Genomic DNA, 12,045 nt, shown 5'->3' on the forward strand with positions numbered 1-12,045 from the left:
TTTATGGAGGGCACTATGTTTCTAATTTCCGTTTTAACTTTTGTGTTGTTTGAATAAGCAATACATACAAATTACAATACCAGGAAAAATATTTATTCGAATGAATTACTATAAAATGGAAAAAATTTACTTGGTTTACAACAAGTCAAAATAATTTTCATTACCTGATTTTATAAAGAAAATTGACTTATAAATTTAAACATATAACATGCATGTATTGATTTGGTGTAAATATTCAGGTAAATTAACTTATAAATTTAAACACATATCCAATATAAATAAGTTTTATTCATCTTTTCTTTCCTAAAGACATACTTGATTTCTAAAATCTTTAGATAATTAGTATTCTCTCGTTCGGTATTGTTTGTCATGATTTTTATTTTTAGAGTCAAATTATATTTCATCATAATATGTAAAAAATTGTAACTTATAATACTTTTTATATAGTTTTAGAAATATCTAATTTCCTTAAAAAAATATTGAACTAGTGTGATCTAATTTAACTTTAAAAATTAATTAAATTAACTTTTGAAAAACGTAATATAACAAATAATTCTAGACCGAAAGAGTTACAATAAAATCTTCACCATTAATGCAAAATAGCAAATGTGAACACAGTATACTATAAAAAACAATGTTTATCATGAGTCCAAAAACATATAAAAATAATGAATTCCATAAGAACTATGTTTGTCTTCCATTTATTGACTAGCACTATTAATATTTTTTATTATTTTTAATTATCGGTATGACATTTTATACGAATAAAAAATATACCAAAATATTGAATATTGTAATACCAAAATATACAATTACAAACTAGTATTAGTACAAATCTAGCTATATAGATTGAAACTTTGATATTCTATTTTGATTAAAATGTCTTTATGCATGCTACGGTTCCCTGCGGTCCAAACTCGGTGCCGCTTTAGGTTAGGGAGCTGGACGATAATAGCCCCTCCGCATCCCAAAGCGCGCTGCCCTCCTAGGCGCGCAACACTAAGTAATTGATATACTTTCTTTTGAATATTTCTACATATATAAGGTTTTAATATTTTATAATAAAATATCTTTTTTTAAAAAGGTATATATATATATGGACTCTAATTTTCACTTAATTAAATATGAATTTGAACCGTTCAATCATTTAATTTACAAAAATACATATATAAAATGTATAGGTAGTATATTATAAACTAGATAGCCAAATATATAATATATTGATAATCATCCCATGTATACATTGTGTGTATATCAATTATGTTGATGGTAAATAATAGAGTAGTATTTACAGTAGTTAACTTTAATTTAATTTTTAAATAATAAGCTCAATATTTTGGGAGTGAAATTAATATTCTGGAGATGCTTAATTACTATAAAATGTAAATAGTATTTATAAATACTGAACAATTGATAGTTAAAACATAATACATTGTAATTCACAAGCTTGGAGTTTCATGATCAGGTAATGTCTCTGACTCTTTGTATAAATGCACGATGAAGTGGTTGAGAAACATAATATATGAAACATAATATATGTTATGCACAATGGTGTACGTAAAATTTCTTCATAAATATTTTTTAATTTAGGTTATATATTAATAAAATGTAAAGGTATATTACAACTTCATTACCCGATCATACAATTTGCACATCACATAGTCTTACAATTACTTACATTTAGATTAAACAACATATGTTTGTACTCAATTTTAGGAAGTTAAAATTTCTTTCAATAGTATTTTTTTAGGAAAAAGTTTGAAATATATTCGAACTTCGATTGAAATTGTTGTAATAATATCAAACTTTGGGCAAGATTTATTATCCTTGCATTATTTAATAGTGTATTTTAAAGATGTATAAATGTCTAGCTGGATAAGTTATTATTTATAATGATGTCTACGTGAGTGCCTATATATCTTTAAAGTATACTATTAAATAGTGCAGTAACCCAAAATTTAAAATTGTTTTAGTAATTTCAATCAAAGTTGTGTGAGTATATTTCTAACCCTTTTCCCTTTTAAACCATTTCCTCCCAGCCACCGTACAATTTTTTCCATTTCTACATTATATATATCTTTTTTAAGTATATATAATATGATATATAGTAGTGTATATACATTTTGATACATAAGATGCAACACATATACACACATTGTATATACAACGAGTGACTAATAGTTTTTTTTTGGATATAATTAGAATTACTTCTTTTCTTTCGGTTCTTTATATATATATATATATATATATATATATATATACCGTAGTGGAGTCAGAACTCTAGTTTAGGGGTGTTAAAATATAAAGAAGTAAAATCATGTAGAAATCAAGAGGAGTCAATATATAATATATATATACCAAAAAACATTTTTACTCTAGCTACAAATAGTGTAATTTTCAGATGAAGGAGTGTCGACACCCTCAGTGGCTTGCCACTGGCTTTATATGTATTAGAAAATTTTAGAATTTAATTTAAGCTTTAATTTTTTAGATGTTGTTTGGTAGAATATATTAACAAAAATAATATATGCATCAATTTCGTGTATTAGCAATACTTTATTTGAGTGCGGAGCCTAAAGGGCAAAAAAAATTGAAAAAAAATGCAAAAGGGTACATAAAAAAAAAATCTAACCAAAAGGGCAAAATCACTACTCATGTAGTGATTTATTTAAACGGTGTTAAGCAAAATCTCTCTTGGAGGAGCGATTTATTATATTTTTTTAAAATTGCTGCCTTGGAAACGATTTTATTGGGGTTTTGTGTACTTTAAATCGCTGCCTTTGCAACGATTTTAGTGAACGTATTGTTGAATCCATCCCATTGTTTTAGTCAACTTAAGCTATTCAATTGGTACAAGCAATTGTTAAAAAGGAATAGTAATTGAGTTGAAAAGAAAAGATTTGGTAGTTGGCAAATTGGTAAGATTTGCAACCATTTTTGACTTTGTTATGTTTACATATGTCATTAGTGACATAGGCATGGTTTTATCCTTCTATAAATAGAGCATTCTTGCTCACTTGTAGAATACACCAAGTTAGAGAGAAAAACCATTTTGAGAGCAAAGTGAGGTATTCCATAGACTATATAAGAAAATAGTCTGTGAAGAAAAATAGAGTGTGAGCGATATTTTAGTAAAGACGGAAACCAAAAGAGTATTGTTCCTTTTGAGTGTGTAGTAGTCACTTTGAGTGTTGTATTCGTGACTACACAGTGTAAAATTCCTTACTATAATAATATCAATTGCTCCTCTTGGCCCGTGGTTTTTTCCCTTATTCAGAAGGGTTTCCACGTAAACTTCTTGGTGTCGTTATTTTCCCATTTTATTTCCATTACTTTTACCATATATACTTTTGTGCTTGTCCGCGTTTTCCCAACAAACTGGTATCAAAGCCAAGGTTTTATCTGAGTATGCTCTGTGGTTGCAGCACTGTCTGAACTTCCACATCAGAAAAGATTTACTTTGATTTGAAATAACTATATTTTTTGGGAAAACAATGGAAGTCAACACAAGTAGAATGGTTACTTTGAATGGTGTTAATTATGCCATTTGAAAGGGGAAAATGGAAGATCTGCTTTATGTCAAGAATTTTTATAAACCAGTATTTACCACTGTAAAGCCTGATAATATAACAGATGAAGAGTGGAATCTGTTGCATAAACAGGTTTGTGGATTCATTAGGCAATGGGTCGACGATAATGTGTTGAACCATATTTCTGGGGAAACACATGCTCGAACCCTATGGGAGCATTTTGAAAGTTTGTATGCTCGAAAGACTGGCAACAACAAAATGTTCTTAATAAAGCAGATGTTGAGTTTGAAGTATCATGATGGTTCGCCGATGACAGACCATATGAATAATTTTCAAGGGATAATGAACCAATTATCTGCTATGGGCATCAAATTTGATGAAGAAATTCAAGGCTTGCTTCTACTTGGTTCCCTACCAGATTCATGGGAAACATTTAGAACGTCATTGTCAAATTCTGCTCCGGATGGTGTGATCTCTATGGATTCCGCCAAGAGTAGTGTCTTGAACGAAGAGATGATAAGAAAAACTCAAAGTTCCTCTTCGTCGGATGTCCTGATAACTGGCCCCAGGGGGAGAAATAAAACTCGTGGTTCTCAGCATAGAGAACAAAATAGGAGCAAATCCAAAGGCAGACTTAAGGATATTGAGTGCTATCATTGTGGCATGAAAGGGCACACAAAGAAGTTCTGCAGGAAGTTGAAGAGGGAGAACAATAAAGAGGAAACTAAACAAGATGGCAATGAAAATTGCCTAGCCACCGTTACCACCGAAGATCTTGTTACCGTTCTTGATGCAAACATGATAAATATTGCTTGTGATGAGTCAAGCTGGGTTGTGGACACTGGTGCCGCATCTCATGTGACATCAAAGAAGGATTTTTTCTCTTCCTACACTCCTGGTGATTTTGGAACCTTGAGTATGGGTAATGAGACTGTTTCTAGGGTGGTTGGTATTGGTACAATTTGTTTGGAAACTAGTATTGGAACTAAACTAGTTTTGAACAATGTGAAACATGCTCCTGATGTTCGTCTGCACCTAATTTCTGTTGGTGTTTTAGATGATGAAGGATATGTTAGTACCAACGGTGATAGAAAATGGAAGCTCATTAAGGGTTCCTTGGTTGTGGCTCGTGGTAACAAACGTCGTGGTCTATACTGGACTACGGCCTCTGCTTGTGTTGATATGGTGAATGTAGTTGAGAGCGATAGCTCTTCAACATTATGGCACAAGAGGCTTAGCCACATTAGCGAGAAAGGACTTAATGTTCTAGCCAAGAAGAAATTATTGTCAAATTTCCAAAGTGCTAAATTAGAAAAATGTGAGCACTGCTTGGCTGGTAAACAAAATAGAGTTTCCTTTAAGTCCTCCCCTCCTTCGAGAAAGACAGAGTTGCTTGAGTTAGAGCACTCTGATTTATGTGGTCCAATGAAGACAAAGACATTGGGTGGTGCACTTTACTTTGTCACCTTCATTGATGATTGCTCGAGAAAACTTTGGGTCTATGTCTTGAAGACTAAAGACCAAGTGTTAGGTGTCTTTAAGCAATTTCAGGCTTCAGTTGAAAGAGAAACTGGAAAGAAATTGAAATGTATTCGTATTGATAATGGTGGTGAATATTGTGGACCATTTGACGAATACTGCAAGCATCAAGGTATTAGACACCAGAAGACTCCTCCCAAGACTCCTCAGCTTAATGGTTTGACTGAGAGGATGAACAGGACCTTGATGGAAAGAGTTAGATGTTTGCTTTCTGAAGCAAAGTTGCCGAACTCATTTTGGGGTGAGGCTTTATTGACCGCTGCACATGTTATTAATCTATCTCCTGCTGTTACTTTGCAAAGTGATGTGCCAAATAGTGTTTGGTATGGAAAGGATGTTTCCTATGACCATTTGAGAGTATTTGGTTGCAAAGCTTTTGTATATGTGCCAAAAGATGAGAGGTCAAAATTAGATGCCAAGACAAGGCAATGCATCTTCATTGGATATGGCCTAGATGAATTTGGTTACAGGCTATATGATCCAATTGAAAAGAAACTTGTGAGAAGCCGTGATATTATTTTCATGGAGAATCAAATAATTGAAGATATTGACAAAGCGGAGAAGGTAGAATCTTCAAGTTTTGATGGTATAGTTCATCATGATGAAGTTCCTCACACAAGTGTGCATGATGTTATTGGGTTTGATAATCATGGTGACGCCCAGAATCATGTATCAAATCAACATGTTGATGTTGATAATAACAATGATATTGTTATTGATGATCCTGTTGTTCATGAAGTTGTGGACGAATCAAATATTCCGCTTCGGAGGTCCACAAGACAGCGGTTTCCTTCCTCCCGTTATTCACCCAATGAGTATGTGTTACTCACTGACGGGGAAGAACCTCAATGTTATGAGGAGGCCATGGAAGATGAGCACAAAAATCAATGGATTGAAGCCATGCAAAACGAGATGAAGTCTTTGCATGAGAACCACACTTATGAGTTGGTAAAATTGCCCAAGGGCATGAGAGCTTTGAAGAACAAGTGAGTGTTCAAAGTTAAAGTTGAAGAACACAACTTGAAGCCCAAGTACAAAGCTAGATTGGTTGTTAAGGGATTCGGTCAAAGGAAAGGTATGGATTTTGACGAAATATTTTCTCCTGTTGTGAAAATGTCCTCGATTCGCACAGTTCTAGGTTTGGCTGCTAGTCTTAATTTAGAGATTGAGCAGATGGATGTGAAGACGGCTTTCCTTCACGGTGACCTAGAAGAAGAGATTTATATGGAACAACCTGAGGGCTTCAAAGTAGATGGTAAAGAAAATTTTATATGCAAACTCAAAAAGAGTCTCTATGGCCTAAAACAATCTCCTAGACAGTGGTACAAAAAGTTTGAATATGTTATGGGGGAGCAAGGTTATAAGAAGACTTCTTCAGATCATTGCGTATTTGTACAAATATTTTCTGACAATGATTTTATCATCTTTTTGTTGTATGTGAATGATATGTTGATTGTGGGCAAAAATACTTCCAAGATTGACGAGCTAAAGAAAGATTTGTGTAAGTCTTTTTCTATGAAAGACTTGGGTCATGCCAAGCAAATTTTGGGCATGAGAAGTACTCGTCTTAGAGATAAAAGGAAGATTTATTTGTCCCAGAAGAAGTACATTGAACGCATACTGGAGCGCTTCAATATGAAGAATGCTAAGCCTGTTAGTATACCTCTTGCTGGTCATATGAAGTTGAGCAAAAAGATGTGTCCTGCAGCTAGGGAGGAAAAAGAGAACATGGCCAAAGTTTCATATTCCTCCGTTGTCGGAAGTCTAATGTATGCAATGGTGTGCACTAGACCTGATATTGCTCACGCAGTTGGTGTTGTCAGTAGATTTCTCGAAAATCCGGGAAAAGAGCATTGGGAAGCTGTGAAATGGATACTCAGGTATCTTAGAGGAAGCTCAGATGAATGCTTGTGTTTTGGAGCATCAAATCCAATTTTGAAAGGCTATACAGATTCTGATATGGCAGGTGACCTTGATAATAGAAAATCCACTACTGGATATTTGTTTACTTTTTCAGGGGGAGCTATATCATGGCAGTCAAAGTTGCAGAAGTGTGTTGCACTATCTACAACTGAAGCTGAGTATATTACGGCTACTGAAGCCGGCAAGGAGATGATATGGCTAAAGCGATTTCTTCAAGAGCTTGGTTTGAATCAAATGGAGTATATTGTCTATTGTGACAGCTAGAGTGCAATAGACTTGAGCAAGAACTCCATATACCATGCAAGAACAAAACACATTGACGTCAGATATCATTGGATTCGTGAGAAAGTGGAGAATGAATCATTTCACGTCAAAAAGATTCACACAAGTGAAAATCCTGCAGATATGTTGACCAAGATGATACCGAAAGACAAGTTCGAGTTATGCAAAGAACTTGTGGGTATGAGCTCTCTCTAAAGAAGTTGAAGATACCTTCTTCCAGTAAATGGGACTGGAGGGGGAGATTTGTTGAATCCATCCCATTGTTTTAGTCAACTTAAGCTATTCAATTGGTACAAGCAATTGTTAAAAAGGAATAGTAATTGAGTTGAAAAGAAAAGATTTGGTAGTTGGCAAATTGGTAAGATTTGCAACCATTCTTGACTTTGCTATGTTTACATATGTCATTAGTGACATAGGCATGGTTTTATCCTTCTATAAATAGAGCATTCTTGCTCATTTGTAGAATACACCAAGTTAGAGAGAAAAACCATTTTGAGAGCAAAGTGAGGTATTCCATAGACTATATAAGAAAATAGTCTGTGAAGAAAAATAGAGTGTGAGCGATATTTTAGTTAGACGGAAACCAAAAGAGTGTTGTTCCTTTTGTGTGTGTAGTAGTCACTTTGAGTGTTGTATTCGTGACTACACAATGTAAAATTCCTTACTATAATAATATCAATTGCTCCTCTTGGCCCGTGGTTTTTTTCCTTATTCAGAAGGGTTTCCACGTAAACTTCTTGGTGTCGTTGTTTTTCCATTTTATTTTCATTACTTTTACCATATATACTTTTGTGCTTGTCCGCGTTTTTCCAACACGTATTTTTTTTATAAAAAAAATTGTATTGTAAATCGCTGCCTTTGCAGCGATTTTAATGAAAATTCTTCTCTTTTTGTAAAGATGAAATCGCTGTTAAGGCAACAATTTTCATTTTTAAAGTGGTGAAAGCATTAGGAAACAACCAGTGAAACTGATTTGGAACATTCACAACATATGATTAGTGCTTTAATTGGGCAAACATGCATCAAATGAAAAAATTCGAAAATCGCTGCAAAGGTAGCGGTTTACAATACAAAATTAAAAAAAAAAGTTCACTAAAATCGCTGCAAAGACATCGATTTAAATACACAATTAAAAAATAAAAAACTCAATAAAATCATTGCTTTGACAGCGATTTCGTAAAAATAAATTCTTTTCCATTTAAAAGAAAAGTTAAAAAAAAACACATAACAGAAATCGCTGAAAAAAATATATTCAAGGAGCGATTTGACTTAATGCCGTTAAAATAAATTGCTACGAGACAGCGATTTCAAAAAATATAATAAATCGTTTTTATAGGAGCGATTTTGCCTTTTTGGTTAGAATTTTTTTTAATGTACTCCTTTGGAATTTCTTTCAATTTTCTTTTGTCCTTTAGACTCCAAATTCTATTTTATTTAGTCACATTATGTATAATTAATGCAATTAATAATTTTACACTCTATTATATATTAAGATGTGTATTATTAATATCATTATGCTACACCACCCTACATGCGACCCTTCCATTATACCAAATATTTGATTGTATGAAAGGTACAAAATAAAAAACGTATCATTTTTTTTTACAAATTTGAGTTGGTTTTATGGTAAAATATGGTTTTCATATTTACTTTATATTTTTATGAGTTAAAATAGGCTAAGTTCATGTTTACTGAACTAATATATGAGTGATTCAATGTGATTAAATATACTTATTTTCATAACTATAAGTTAAACTGAAAGGTCTAAACATATACAAATTATTTGTAGCAACCAATAGGCTTCGTGCTATTTAAGATAATACTAAATTTAAATTAACTATAATTCATCAAGACTAATTAAGGATAAATTTGAAGACATTGAAATTATGTGGAACTTTGCAATGAAATGCGTTTGATTCGAGTTGGAACTCTACAAATTGTGATCAACTCAGATTAGAATTCTTGGAAGCTACTCAACCCTAAACCCTAGTAAATTTCATAAAGAGATCAAGATTTCGAATACTTCGCACAGTTTGAGAAATACGCCACTAACGATCCTCGAATCACTCATCTAAAAGTTAATTTAACTCGGCCTAAATACATTTTAAGTAAATTAATAAATTCAGACGATTTAACCATTCAAATTTGACTTATTTAGATTCAAAACAACTCTATTCCATTCAAATAATAAAGTTTAGTAGTATTTATAAATAATATACATGGTAATCAAGCTTTAATTTGCAATAGTTATTCTAGTTTTGTGTGTAAAATTATGATCAAATACTAATTTTAATACTTACAATATGTTTATTTTTTTTAAAGAAATAAATAAATAGGAAACTACTATATCAGATAGACGAATCAATATTGACAGTTTGTCTACGTAGTTGTTACGTGGCACATACTATAGTGCTCAACTATTCGAAATCTCGAACCAGTTGTTATCGTTACATAAAAATCGTGTATTACATGAGAATTTTTTCGGAAATTAATATGAATATTTATTGAAAATTTGTTTTTCTGTAAATTTTTATGCTAATTCTCAAAAAAATTTGTATATAATTTACAGTTTTCTTACAGTGTGTTGAGTGATAAATATTTTTTTTATTTTAAAGTAAAATTTTCAAATCAAAACTTTAAAATATGAAATTTATTTTTAATAAGAAATTACTTTATTTTTAAAATTCATTACGTAAATTTTATTAGTTAAACTTTAATAAAAATAACGATAGATGAATAAAAGATAATAATAAAAAGATTTCCTCGATGTACGTAGTTGCGACGTGGTGTTTTGCACGCCGAAGGCCAAACTTGTTTTTTTCTTAATTTATTCATTTATTTATTGCATTTATGAACTATCTAGAGCATATCTCTTAAATCAAATAAATTAATATTTTTAAATTTTGATATGTATTTTTATATTATAATTCATAATATTTTAATTGAATTTTAGATTAATGACAATTTAATAGAATAGTCACATTAAATTTAATGAGTCCACTAAGAAAATAATGCTCGATTTGACTATTTTATCACACTATTTTTATTAATTGATATGTAGTTTTAGCTTTTCTGAAAAATAATTTAATGCGAAAATAAAATATAAATAAATATGCTATACTGATGTTTTTATATGTAAAAATGACAAGTAAATAGCATATTTGATACTCCCTCGTCCACAATTGTTTGGCAGGTGTATTAAATAAAAATGTTCAAGATTAACTGACAATTTAAATAACAAGAAACAATTAATCACTTTTTTTCAAATTTACCCTTAATGATAATGTAGACTTTGATTTTTTTATAGGGTTATATTAGTCAAATTACACATTGTATTAAATTTTTATTGATGCGTGTGCATGAGCCTAACATGACAAACAATTATGGACGGTGGGAGTAACTATTTAAAAAAAAAAATTACATTTAATAATGATTAATTTATATATATATATATATATAATATTTTTCATTATAATAAAAGTATATTATTATTTAATGTAAAAAAATCTTCACCTTGAGCTATATATGTGGCACATGAACAAGTGTGTTATCGTTTCTCAATGAGAAAAAAAACCCGTATTTTGTACGGAAAACCCACAGTGAGAGGAAAGTCTAAATTAGTGGAAAAATTATTTGAGAAGAAACGCTGCATTGCATTTCTTCATCAAATTATATGTAAGTTCTAACCAACTCATTTTACTCTTTTTTTAATAATAAATTTTGAATTTTATTGTTCTGAATAATTGATTTTTTAAGTAAAGTTGAAATTTGAAGTTTATTCATTATGAATTTAAAGTTCAAAATTAATGATTTATCGTATATATTGAAAGTAAATTTCGATTAGAATTATTGATTTTGATCGAACACGTAGTTTGGCCTCAGGTTATAAGGCCGTCTATCAAAGTTTCCACTCCAGTTTGGATGTCTTGCTCACTACTTCCAATTTGCAAAATTTAAGATATGTATTAAATATTTTTCGAAAAATATTTTATTAAATATTTTTCAAAAAATATTTTTCAATTTTTGAATGATTTTTTAATTTTCGTATGTTTATTTGATAAAATTATTTTAAAAAATATTTGCTAGATAAACAAGTTTTATGAAATAATAATAAAAGAGACTTTTTCTAATAAAAGTAAGAAAAAAGAAATGTAACCCGTGCTTTTACCTCGTATTCGTATATATTGATTTGCTAGATGACATATTATATTTTGAGTATTTTTAAGGGCGTGTAAAAATTGAATCGATCGATAAATTGAAATGAAAAAATTGTTATTGAATTATTAGTCTATTTATAATTTTTTTTATTATGTATCGATTTTTATTATTAGGTTATTCGTTAAATCGATAATCCAATAAGACAGTTATAATTTATTATTTTATCCTTTTTAATTATCAAATATTTAATTATTTAATATGTAATTAGATACTATAACTATATCAAATTATTAGTACTCTACCAACTTCACACTAAGACACTTTATTTGTGTAAATCTAAAGATTAAAGTAAGAGGTTCACAATTATAGCTATTTGATTTTAGTTTTAGTTTTAGTCTTATTGAACTAGTTTATTTTAGTTCATCATACTATATTTTGTTAATAACACGTAATTATAATCTTCGTATTTGTTTCATTATATCAATACTTTTAGAGAAGTGAAAAGACATATAATATTTTATGAATATTTTTTATTGGATAAACCAAAAATCAAATCAATAATGATAAAAAATCGATTAAAAATATCTCATTAATTTGTTATTGGGTTAGCATA

The 12,045-nt window shown here is 30.4% G+C and overlaps 1 long non-coding RNA gene across 1 annotated transcript; it reads left to right on the forward strand.

The window, feature by feature from the left end:
• The first annotated feature begins 2,760 nt into the window (after window positions 1–2,760).
• LOC138340657 (uncharacterized) lies at window positions 2,761–8,178 on the forward strand. The gene is made up of 2 exons (XR_011213377.1): window positions 2,761–2,945; window positions 7,608–8,178. It is a non-coding gene; the product is annotated as an uncharacterized lncRNA (long non-coding RNA).
• Window positions 8,179–12,045: the final 3,867 nt, after the last annotated feature.

The sequence above is a fragment of the Solanum lycopersicum genome, chromosome 12 (assembly GCF_036512215.1).
Source record: "Solanum lycopersicum chromosome 12, SLM_r2.1".
NCBI lineage: Eukaryota > Viridiplantae > Streptophyta > Magnoliopsida > Solanales > Solanaceae > Solanum > Solanum lycopersicum.